The sequence below is a fragment of the Mytilus trossulus genome, chromosome 6 (genome assembly GCF_036588685.1).
Source record: "Mytilus trossulus isolate FHL-02 chromosome 6, PNRI_Mtr1.1.1.hap1, whole genome shotgun sequence".
NCBI lineage: Eukaryota > Metazoa > Mollusca > Bivalvia > Mytilida > Mytilidae > Mytilus > Mytilus trossulus.
In genome coordinates, this window is record NC_086378.1 from 54,661,355 (window position 1) to 54,674,495 (window position 13,141).

Sequence of the window (13,141 nt, forward strand, 5' to 3'; positions counted from 1 at the left end):
AACCATCATGTATTATTTGTGAATTTTGGTATCTTCCGATGATTTTTTTTGAAAATGGACGAGACATTCTTATACATTGGCGGCCTCGGGCTGTTTTCTGCCCTTCAGTATCTCTATGGGTATTTTTATCACAAAAGCATGACTCAAAAAGAAAATTTCAAACTGAAAAAATATAGTCTTTAAGTGTTGCATTACATGCAAATATAACTATCATGAATGAATAATTATCATAAAGGCTAACAGAGTTTAAGTTTTATTAATACAATCAGATTGTATAAAGAGACAGCATTAGATCAAACTATACATGGAGTTTAACTCAATTTAGGTCTACTAAATAATTATAATCAAGTTTTCAGACCAATTCTAAAGCAATAACCAAAGAAATGTTTCTTAACATAAATAAAAGTTTTCGAGAATAGAAATAAATATTTAAGCTATTAACTTTCTAAAATTGATCCCCACCTTTTGCAATTTCCTTAAGGTCGATGTAAAGTTATTTGGCCCTGTTTTTTGTCTTATTGCATATTATTATTGCATTGTATTTAACTCCACTGTCAGTGTTTCCGGTGTAAATTAGATATTGAAACAAATGTACATTGATTTTTCAAGTAATACCAAAATATATTGAATTTTATAAAGGGATATAGGAAGATGTGATGTGAGTGCCAATGAGACAACTCTCCATCCAAATATCAATTTAACAAGTAAGCCATTATAGGTTAAAGTACGGCCTTCAACACGGAGCCTTGGCTCACACCGAACAACAAGCTATAAAGGGCCCCAAAATTACTAGTGTAAAACCATTCAAACGGTCTTATCTATATAAACAAAGAGTCCGCATTGCATTAAATAGCTGATTTTTTTTCTAATTGAATACCTTTTTTCGCATATAGATAAAAACATAAGAACAATTGCCATATCAAATAGACCTACTTTACATGTTTACTCAAACCATTGATTTTATTTGTGAAAGGAAGGCGTGAGTTTGATATTTAAAATACTTGAATTTTAAGGTTAAACAATATTTTAACAACAGGTCTAAAAATCAGTCAAATGTATAATAAAAGTTCTATTTAAAATAAAAAAAAAGAGAGCCGTGTTATTGCATGTTTGTAATCATGACAGCTGCTTGTGATGTTGTTTCATATATAGATATAGGAATATGTGGGTGCGTGCCAATCAGACAACTCTCCATCCAAATAACAATTTATAAAAGTAAACCATTAAAGGTCAATGTACGGCCTTCAACACGGAGTAAGTGGTTTTATTTTGTCTCTCTTCAGTTCGAATGACAAATTCATTTACCTTTTACGACAATTTACCATAGACAATTATAATTTTCGTTTTTATCTTATCATCACATTAACCTATGTTTATAAGTGCGAATCCAGGGGGCGACCCACCCTTTCATGGGAAAAAATTGGTTGATTTTATTGGAAACAATGAGGCATACTTGTATCTGGTCCCCTTCTTATGACAGTCCTTATAAAAAGTTCTGGATCCGCCACTGATTTATACATATATTGAATAAAAATAAGAATAGACCACAACATTTTATTTGTTTTAATCTCAAGTAACAAATGAATGCTCTAATTCCATACGATTGGGTTTTTTTTCTCTCTCGCCAAAACAGCCTTATGAAAGATTTCTTTCTTATTTTATTTTTTATATATATATATATATATATATATATATATTATGAGATTATGGGATTCGTGTAGCTCCGTCGGTAGTTTAATATGTGTTTGTTAACACATAATTTTCTTTTCTTTTTTGATCTTTTTCCTTTTATCTTTTTTGCCAAACCGTTGTCAGATTATTTTAGTCTTATTATTTGAATTTTCTATTTTGAATGTTTCGCCTCTCTTTTAAGAAATCTGAATTTCCATTCGAATCTTTTATACAGGAATATTATTTTCATCAATATTGAAAAGTAGAAGGAAAAATAAACAACTGTAAAAGACTATAAGTGAATCAAGTTCAACGCAGCGATTGGTATTAAAAAAAGAACATCACTTGCATAAATTTAAAACCAAGAAAACGGGATCACACCAGTAGGAATGAACATAGCAAAGACGAACAACAACGTTAACTCAATTGTTATACCACGAATGTGATCTACCGAATTAGACTATTTACCGGGTTTAATAACATTAGCAACATGTGGCACATGTGGAGCAGGATTTGTTTACCTTTCCGAAGAACCTGAGATCACACCCAGATTTGGTGGGGTTCGTTTTGCTTAGTCATTGGTTTTCTATGTAGTGTATTGTGTATTATTTTTTGTCTGTTTGTCTTTTCATTTTTTAGCCATGGCGTTGTCTCGCCAGATAGAAAACAATAAACAGCGGTAACATTTTTCAATCCTACTAATTAAGATCTTTGTGATTTCGCTATGCCTTTAACGAGAAAGGGCATTTAAAAGTACCATCAATTTTATTTGCAAAAACATTGTTTTAAATTGTCGGAATATGATTAGAAGGCATTTTAAGAAATGTTAAAATCATATGGTTTGTTTATAATTTTGAATTTCACATCAAATATAAACAAAGGCAACAGTAGTATATCGCTGTTCAAAAGTCATAAATGCTGGTTATAATCCCAAACCTAGGGGAAAATATCAACTATAAGAGGAAAATAACGGAACAACAGAAAAACGGAGGTGCTACAAAAATAAATAGAAACAAACTTTTTGATGATAACAACTACCATAAACATAGAGTAAAAAGACAATGAACATATTTTTATTATTATTTTTGGTTCACTTTTCGATATGATCTTTAAGTTCCGTGTATAGTTATGTGGCCATGCTGTTTGTCGTATTGCATATTTGCTGCCTTTAACTAGCAGTATATCACAAACCATTTACCTCTTCACTGTTTCCGGTGTAAATTAGATATTAAACCAAATATACATTGATGTTTTAAGTAATAACAAAATATATTGTATTTTTTATGAAGTCTGCATTGCATTAAACAGCCAATACAAGCTTATCTGATTTCTTTATTTGAATACCTACTTCCGCATACAGAATAAAACATAAGAACAATTTCCATATGAAATAGACCTACTTTTGAGTGTTTACCCAAAACATCGATGTTTTTTATGAAAGGAAGACGCGCGAGCGTGATATATGAAACAAATGATTTTATAGGTGAAGAAATGTTTAATAACAGGTCTGAGAATCAGTAGAGTATATTAAAACAAAGTGACCGTGTTATTGCATTGTTGTGGGCATAATGTCTGTTTGTGTTACGGTTTCATATGTTGGTAAGTGATTTCATTTTGTCTTATCATTATACTGGCCTATGTTTATATATATATTGAGAAAAAATAAGTATAGTAGACCACTAAATTTTATTTTATTATCTTAAAGTAACTATGCTTCTAACCGTTATAAAGTAGTTCGTTTTCTCAATCACACAGCCTAATGAGAAATATATTTCAATTTTTTTCCTTTTTCTGTTGTATATACTATGTGATTGGTGGGGTTCAGGTTGTTCAGTCTTGAGTTTTCTATGTTGTGTTTATTTGAATTTGTTTATTCTTCTTTTTATCAATTTTTTGTTTGTTTGCCAGGATGTTGCTAGTTTGTTGTTATTTTATCAATTTGAATGACAACTTGGTATTTTAATTCAAATATTTTGTACAGAAACATCATCCTGGTCAGCAGAAGGAATAAAAGGAACAAGAACTGTTGAAATAAAGCAAAACAACATATAGACTAGTATATCATAAAATGATACAACTCCACAGCGTATTCCTGTTTTACTTGTCCGTTGGTAAGCATTGAGTGTATTTAAATGATGAGAGGGGGTTAATATCCTATGGAATTGATTATACATGAAAGAGACCTTCAACCCCTCGTCGGGTAGATTACAATATACAGCGGTAACATTTTTCAATCTGATTTAGAATAGATTAGTAATTTCGATATGCATAACGAGAAATAAGGGAGGGAATTTAGAAAGATCACAGTTCATTTTAGCATAAACGATATTTGACTTTGGCTAGCTATAAAACCAGGGTTAATCCACCATTTTCAGGAATATGACAGTTGTTTTCCATTTGTTTGATGTGCTTAAGCGTTTGATTTTGCCATTTGTTTATTGACTTTTCGGTTTTACTTTTCCTCGGAGATCGGTATTTTTGATATTTTACATTTTACATGTTCACGAATATTAAATTATATATTCAAATCATTACGTTATGTGTTATCATTGTCAATTTCACAACTTATATGAAAATGAATTAAAAAAAAAAGACGATGACTTTACATGAATTTTATAAATTTATGAATTTCAATTGTCACTAGAAAACACCCGCAAAATCGCGGGCATACACAGCTTGTGAACTGTTGTAGGATGATTTTTTGTAAAAGATATTATGTATTGAGAATTACATAAAAGATATATCCCTTTTTCCAAAGTCCGATATTTGTTTCCTTTCTGTTAAATTCAATTAATATATTCGTGTTTCTGGTTTACGACCACAATTATTCTTCTCCTTTGCTACAATGCTTCTTTTGGTAAAAGTCAAATCAAATTAAAAATTTGCATCGTTTCAAACATGAAATAAATGTAACTGCTTATATATAGACCATTATTAGTCTAAAAAATATGCTTCTATGACAATCCATCAGTCCTTTTTTAGAGCCTTATTAATATGCCAATGGTAGGATTTGAATCATGTATAAATGACTAATACCGACTAAGCCTAATTTGAGGGGTTGTCGATCGGAGGGGCCCTGATCCCGAAATCCCGGGCTTAAAACCATGAAATCCCGAGATGCAGAATTTAAAGGAATTCATATCCCGAAATCGAAAAATATATTCCCGGATCCCGTAAGGATCAATCCCCGAATCCCGAGCTTAAAGACACCCGATCCTGACGCCCCGAAAAAGGTCCTGCCTCCCTCTAATCTCTACCTTCAAGTTACTTTCATTTTTGCCAAATCACTATTTTCCCTTTTAACAATAAATTATATATTGAAATTCCCTGACAGAATACAGAGAGTCTCTATATATTAAAGTAGTATAATCGTAAACGCGAAAAATATTTGTCCTCTCTAAAGGATATGATAGTTGTGATTTTTGCGATCTAAACACCGTGATATGGCGAACGCTCACAGAATACAGAGATTCTCTATATATGAAAGAAGTATTATCGTAGTTTACATGTAGATAAACGCGAACAATAATTGTCCTCTCTTAGGAGGTAAAATAGTTGTGGCTCTTGCAATGTATACACCATGAAATGGAGAACGCTCTGATTGGCTTATCTATTTTTCTTTTTTGTTATCTATCATACGATTGGTTGTATTTGTGCATGTTTCAAACAGGAAGTCTTATCTGTGACTAAAAGTCAGTCTGATGACGGAATCATTTCCGGATTACTTTTTTGTCCTTTTTCTCCCAAAATAACTCAATCTGAATAATCATAAGAATGGATGACAAATGCGACTATGCATGTTACATATAGGACACAGAGGCATGATGATTGATTTATTGTGGAAGGAAGAGAAGCGACATCAAAAATGAGGTCTTCTCGTTTAATAGTATAGATTATACATAATGACAACTGCCATGCAATTTTACTTAAAGGACATAAGTTCTCAAATTCCTGTTCACCGTGTTGACTAAAACTCTTTTATTTGATTCATACTATACTAAAATAAATCAAAATTACAAAAAGTCTAGAAATTAATTGGCGATGCATGGGCTCGAATATATATATATGTGTGAATATCGTGTATATTTCAGTCTAAACGCCATCTATCTAACCATCAAAATGACCTCCAAAGGAGGTCGTATAACCCCATATGAACATATAGATAGATATTGATAACGATCCAAATTGGATTTGTCTAGATGTGTTTGATTTCATATTTTAGGTTCAAAATATATATTAATCATCGTGTTTATCTGTAAAGAATGCTTTTTTGATGAACTTATCAGTTAACCAATGCAAATGGTTTACTCATATTTAACTTTTAATGTTGACATTCGGATCTTGTTAATAACTGAACACGCCTAATTCATGCGTAGCCCAGCTCTTGATAAGAGGTAAAGTTAAATTTAACATGAATACGGCTCCAATGCGGTCGAATTAAAGTGAATAATTTATCAACGATGTTTCTTCGCTCAATTTGAAAATTTTGAACTAGTAAATTGGCTCCTAAACGCAAATTATTATATCACTATATAAGTTTCATTAAAGATTAAATAAAACAAGCATATGTTATTCTGTGTTTTAAATCTCGTAGTTAATGCCCCTTTCAGCATTAGAAAAAAAAAGAAAAATATCCAAGTCTTGTTCTGCATTTAATAGTGATTTTTCAGTAGTTTTACTTATGAGTTTGTGATTATAACGCACATTACAGGATGGAAAGTGTATTGTGGCGGTAGAAGTATTACAAACACTGTTGCTTTTGTGATGAAATGAGACTTCTTCAATTGAACTTTGCAGCATACTTATGCTGTTACACTTCTTTTTTTTTTTTTGACAAGCTCTTTTCAGTCGAAATATCTATATATTTATGCTTTATATACTTTTGATTTTTGAAAAGCCTGCCATTTTTAGATGAAGGATTTTGGAATTTTGTGACAGAAAGGTCCAGAATCTATTGATATTATAGTGGTAAGAATCTGCGCTGAATATGTACGAAAAATATATGTGCATTAATTTGATTGACTACAGAGTCATGTTTATTTCTTGTTACAGGTTACGTCACGTGTCTTTTATGCAGTGTTGCATTACAAAGGCCTACAACATCGACATCATTCTATTCATACAATAGCACTTTAGATGGGAATCCTTGTAACGCAGTTGATGGATGGAATGCAACTAATTTTTACAGTGGCTCGTGTTATCATTCCCTTAAGGATGACCTTCACCCTAGTGTAACAGTTGACCTTGGAGATATATATGACATTCAAAATGTTGGTTTTGCTTTGCGAGAAGATAATTGGCAGTTTGAACATTACAGTAAGTGTTGTATTGATTGCAAACTATAGAATAATTTAATTGAGCCATTTAAATATACAAGCTCACCCGATTACGATATTTTTTAAAGTGTTTTAAAGCTATGAAATCGTATTGTCATGTATCTGTGTTTTAATAGATTTCATGATACAATGTATTATATGTATCAATTCCGGGACTTTTGACGAGGACAATACGCTATATATATATTATGGACTTGTTCATATTATATTGACCGAGGATGAAGTTCATATATAACGTATTGACTGAGTGAAAATCCTTATAATATATTAATAATGTATTAGACAAATGGCGTCCAATGTTCTTTTTGTGTATTTTTTAATTGTATTTTGCAAGCATTTAAAAAAGTAATTGAAAATACCAATATTCTTTTAACAACCTCATAGCTTGTTGCGTTACCTTTCTTGTATTCTTAGCGTCTGCATTAAACGTAAAATTGATATCTGCTTCTGATAAACTTACAAATTTTCTTTAAGAATCGTCTGCTGCGGAGCTTCCGCAATAGTTGTAATGTGTGACGCCATTACGTCATCAATCTAAATTTAGCAAGATTTTTTATATTGACCGTCAAAATAAATATAAATAGAGACATAGCGCCTATATACATTAAAAAGGGGGAAAAAGCAATAACATTTGAAACACGTAATTGTTATATATAATGAAAAACAGGAGAATGCTTCACCATATGTAATATACATATGTATATCTATTCGATCCTTAACATCATTAGAAATACATTAATTGTCAAAATCCGGATATGGCGTACAAATTTTAGCACCTCATGTTTGCAGTATAACATCTTTTCCGCAAGTTTATTGTTTTCTGTCATTTGATTAATCATTAAGATAATAAATACGCGAAAATAATTAAAATTAATGGAAAACCAAAAAATAACGGATTAGGAAAATGGGAAAGGACAAAACAAAACTGTCCGGTTCACAAGTACTTATGGTTCTGAATATTTGATTCACTTAAGAATTGAATGCTTCTTTTTGTTACTTCATTGGGATGTAAAAGTGTTGACCGAAGTACATTTTGTATGAAGCGCTTCATTCTAAAAATGTGCCAACGGTCAACTCTTTTACAACCCTGTGAGGTTACAAAAAAAGGCATTCAATACTCATAATTACATATTTTGTTTTAGCTAGGATCATGAAAACACGATTTGTATCAAGGTTTTATAAATTTACCTGTGCACTTTGTGTATAACCTCGTGTCATCACCAGTGACCTCGTGTCATTATGAATGTTATATTTCATAGTGTAATGGGTGATCATTTCAGGAAGAAGCGAGATTGTTGTTAGCCGTTCAAAATTACGTATCATAATGAATTATACATGCAATGTAATTATTAACGGTTAAAGAAACGAAGAGTAAATACTTTTAACCTTCTTATCAGGCCAAAATTGTAATTTTCGCTAACCCTTCGCTTCTTTGACACGATACCGTTTTCAGTTTTATGATTTTTTTTCTGTTTTACAGTCCTTCCAAAATCGAACAGTACGCAACCTAGTATATATTAAAAATCAGTCAACACTAAATACATTGCAACGATCATAACTGTTATTGTTTGTCATTATCTTTCCTCGATATTTTTGTAGAAAAGCTGAGCAATTTCAAAATATACGTAGGAAATGAAACAAACAACCAATCAGAAGTCTGTGCTGTTTATCCTGGTGTTCCTACTGAGGATGATATCGGGTGGGGTATTCTTGTAAACTGCTCAGCATTAGCAAGATATGTTATGGTAAAGAAGTCGTCTGCGGACCTTCAATTCTGTGAGATGACGGTAATAGGTAATGGATTTTTTTAAACTGTGTAATCTTACATTAGGTCAGAATATTTATTTACCATAAAAGAACAAAAAAGAGTCGAAAGATACAAACGGGATATTCAAACGCATAAGTTGAGAACAAAAACTGACAATGCCATGTCAATGTTTGGCCATGTTACCGATTTTGGAAGATTGTCGATATAAGAAGATTCGATATGAGTGCCAAATGAATGAGACAACTCTTTATTCGAGTCACAATTTGAAAAGTAAACCATTATAGGTCAAAGTGCGGCCTTCAACAAGGAGCCTTAGCTCACACCGAACAGAAGCTATAAAGGGCCCTAAAAATGACTAGTGTAAAACTATTCAAACGGGAAAACCAACGGTCTAATACAAATAAAATACGAGAAACGAGAAACACTTATGAATCACATCAACCAAGGACAACTACTGAACATAGGACAGGTGCAGATATCCTTAAAATAAAAAAGTTAAGATTGTAAAGAATGTATATGCAAACTTTTTTTAATGAAATTTAATGATATTAAAAAAATTCTTTCTTGAACTGAACATGCCTTGCCAATGTGTTACTGTAGCTCATTCAATTCAAAAGTTTATTTATTTTCGCATGCATACAGATTCAAATGAGTTTAATAATTGACTTGCAAGCTAATATAATATCATCGGTGTTTTTTTATATTTTTTAAGAGTTAGAACCAAACTTTTCTGATATTAGCGATAAATTACTCACTTTTCTACATTAGAAAATGCCTGTACCAAGTCAGGAATATGACAGTTGTTATACATTCGTTTTATGTGTTTGGACTTTTGATTTTGCCTTTTGATTTTTGATTTTCCTTTTTGAATTTTCCTCGGAGTTTAGTATTTTTGTGTTTTTACTTTTACTCACTTTTCCTCTTAAATAGAATTTTGAAACAAAAAGAATCATAGTTTGCCTCTTCGGTTAAATGACATGGGCCCGTATCAACGAAGATGTCCTTGGACTGACATGTCTTAGAATAGTCTTAGGACACGTCTTAGTCCTAAGTCAGGTTAACGAAAGTCTTAAATCAGAAACGTTCTTAATTTGGGCCTAACATTAGGATATTTAAATTGCAAAATGTGTCATAAGTAAGTACTAAAAGTTACGATGTCCTAAAACGAAATAAAAGCAATATGTGTGGGATAAAGTCAATAATAAAAGTACAAAAACAATTTTAAACTATATAAGTCAACAACAAAAAACGATACACGACTTTGGAATAAAATTTAATTAGATATAAAACAAAATAAGATGCACTATTTTAAAGAGCTTTTATTTGCAATGTACATTGTATGTGCATATGATAATGAAAATCAAAACAAGTCGGAAAGTAACTAAAATTCCGTTTGGTTAAAAAAAAAGATTTTGAAATCTTAAAAAAATGCAAAAATTTAAAAAAAAAATTTTCGTCTCAAATTAATGCTTACGATAGGAAAACAACACTGTAAAAATTTTGAACCGTTCGGATTAGTTTAAAGATTGTTAACGGTTTTTTTAATTATACTTTACACGTACTGTAAATCAATTGATAATGTATACATTTTAACAATTTCTTGTTGGGCCGGACTTTGCTTTACAAATAAACGAAGAAACTGTATGATTTAATAAAAAATATTGATGGCAAACATTGTCTTTGCCTTTAAATAAGAGGCTGGCATCATTAGTTGGAACTTCTGTTTTATAAATTGTCGTTTTATGTAAATTTTGTTTATAAACGGAAAATTTCACCTTAAGTTTGAAATAAAAAGGTCGTGTATCGTTTGTTTTGTTGACTAGTATTATAATGTTATAAGAATTAAACTAATTAAACAAAATATTTTTTAATATTTGTTAAAGTTTCTAATGTGTTACATTAATTTCAATTTATAGACAATTTTGATCTTTAAAATACATTTAAATAATAAGCATATTAAAAGAACTTTTTAAATAATAAGCATATTGAAAGAATTTTTTAAATAATAAGCATATTCAAAGAACTTTTTAAATAATAAGCATATTGAAAGAATTTTTTAAATAATAAGCATATTCAAAGAACTTTTGCAATAATAAGCATATTAAAAGAACTTTGTTTGTGTGTGCTTCGTGCACATATCTAAATAGATTGAGATATTGTGGAGTCATTTCGATAAGTGCTTTACTATCTAAAATTGCTTTGCTATATACAATTTTATGTGAAATGGACATTAATAATAACTCTTCAAAAAGTATGTTTGACTATTGTTACGCTTATATAGAATAAGTGGTGCATCATGAGTAACATATTTTGCATCCTGGAAGACGGTGCAATAATTATTTAAATGTGGAAAAAATGACTTCTTTTTAATTACTAACAATCCTTTTTCAAAACATGTATTGAAATTGAAATGACCCAAATACAAAATTAATTTACATACTAACATGTAATTGCTGCACGTGGATGATGATTTCAAACTAAGCACAAAACTAAGGGTTTTCCGTGTGACGGTTTGATTGTTTCTTTGTGTATTTTGTACAACTATACATCAGAAGATTTGCTAATGTTAATTTTGATTTTAGATATGATATTAGAAATGTTCTATAGCATTCTAACTAATATGTATAACACTATGCAAATGTAATCATTGTGTTATTCCTGATTTTCATATTTTTATTTAAGTCCTATCACTCATTGTTACTATCTATATCCATTCATTCCCTCTCACTCACTCATTATTACTTTCTCTCACTCATCCATACTCATCTCCTCTCAATCCCCCATGCTGACTCCCTATCACACTCACTCATCATCTCGTCCATCTTTTCTCACTGTCACACACCCCATTTACTGTCACTGTCTCTCATTCCAATCTTTTCTCACTCTCATACAACCCCACTTTTTCTCACTTTCACACTTACACAACCCCTCTTCTCTCACTCTCACACATACCTACCTCCTTTTCTTTCTCACTCTCACGCACCTCACCTTCTCTCAATCTCACACACCACCACCTTCTCTCACTCTTTCTCTCACACACCCTTTACACACACACCACCCTCTCACTCACCCCACCTTCTCTCACTCTTTCTCTCTCTCACTCTTTCTCTCTCACACACTGCTCTCACTCACTGTCACACATCAGACTTTCTCTCACTCTTTCTCACTCTCCCACCTTCTTTCCACTTTCTCTCACTCCCGCATACCTATCTCCTCTCTCGCACACCTATCTCCTCTCACTCTCGCACACCTATTTGATCTCACTGTCACACACCTTGTACTATCACTCTCGCACCTCTCGTCTCACATTCTCACAACCACACATACATCAAAAGAGTGATGCAGATAGATAAGGAATAAGACAGATAGAAAAAGAAAGAAAGTAAGGAGAGAGAGAAAGATAGATACGATAGAAAAAGAAAGATAGAGAGATTGGATAGAAGGAGAGAGAAAGATAGATACGATAGAAGGAGAGAGATATATAGATACGATAGAAGGAGAGAGATATATAGATACGATAGAAAGATAAAAAAGAAAGAAAGGAGAGAGAGACAGTTAAGAAAGAAGGAATGAGACAGTGAGTAAAAAGGAAGGAAGGAGAGATAGATTAGAAAGAAGGAATAAGATAGACTGTACGAAGGTAATGGATTCTCTTCCGTTATGGTCATGTAATTAAACAGTACCACTGACCGGCCATCACGACTGGGAAATTCATACCTTCAGTTTAACTTCATTAAGCATGAGCACTGAAGTGGAAGTGAAACTTTTTATGGCGATAGAAATAATGTTCGATATGGTATTTATGTTTTTTATTTCTTGCAATTAAATTGTTACAAAGGAAGTCATTATTATTATGCTTTCATTATATTTTGGTAGTTGGTCCTTCTATTCATTTTTTATATTTAATTAAATTTATAATGTTTTAATTTGTGAAATTTTTCATATTTTTGGAATGAGCAAATTCAAGGGCAGTAACCTCAATGGTATTATATGTGTAACTCAAATTAAGGGCATACGATACAGTTTTGATCCTGTATTTACAAGTTCATGAAAATTTGCATTTAGGCTATTTTTTACCTGATTAAATCAAATGTGTAAAAAAAAATATACCTTCATATGCTACTTTTTGAGTAAAATGAGGTCGAAATTTTGTGTATTTGCTCAAAATTCAGATTTGTGGCCGTAATTTCTTTTTCGAAAGAAAGACATAACTTTTTTGTTATAAAAGATAAACACAAATTTTTTTTGGTTAAATAATCGGTAATTTCTGTTTTTTATAAATATTTAAAAAAATATGCAATTTTTTAGGCAGAAATAACTCATATTCATCAAATGTTCATGAATTGAGGAAAAAACGTCATTTTTT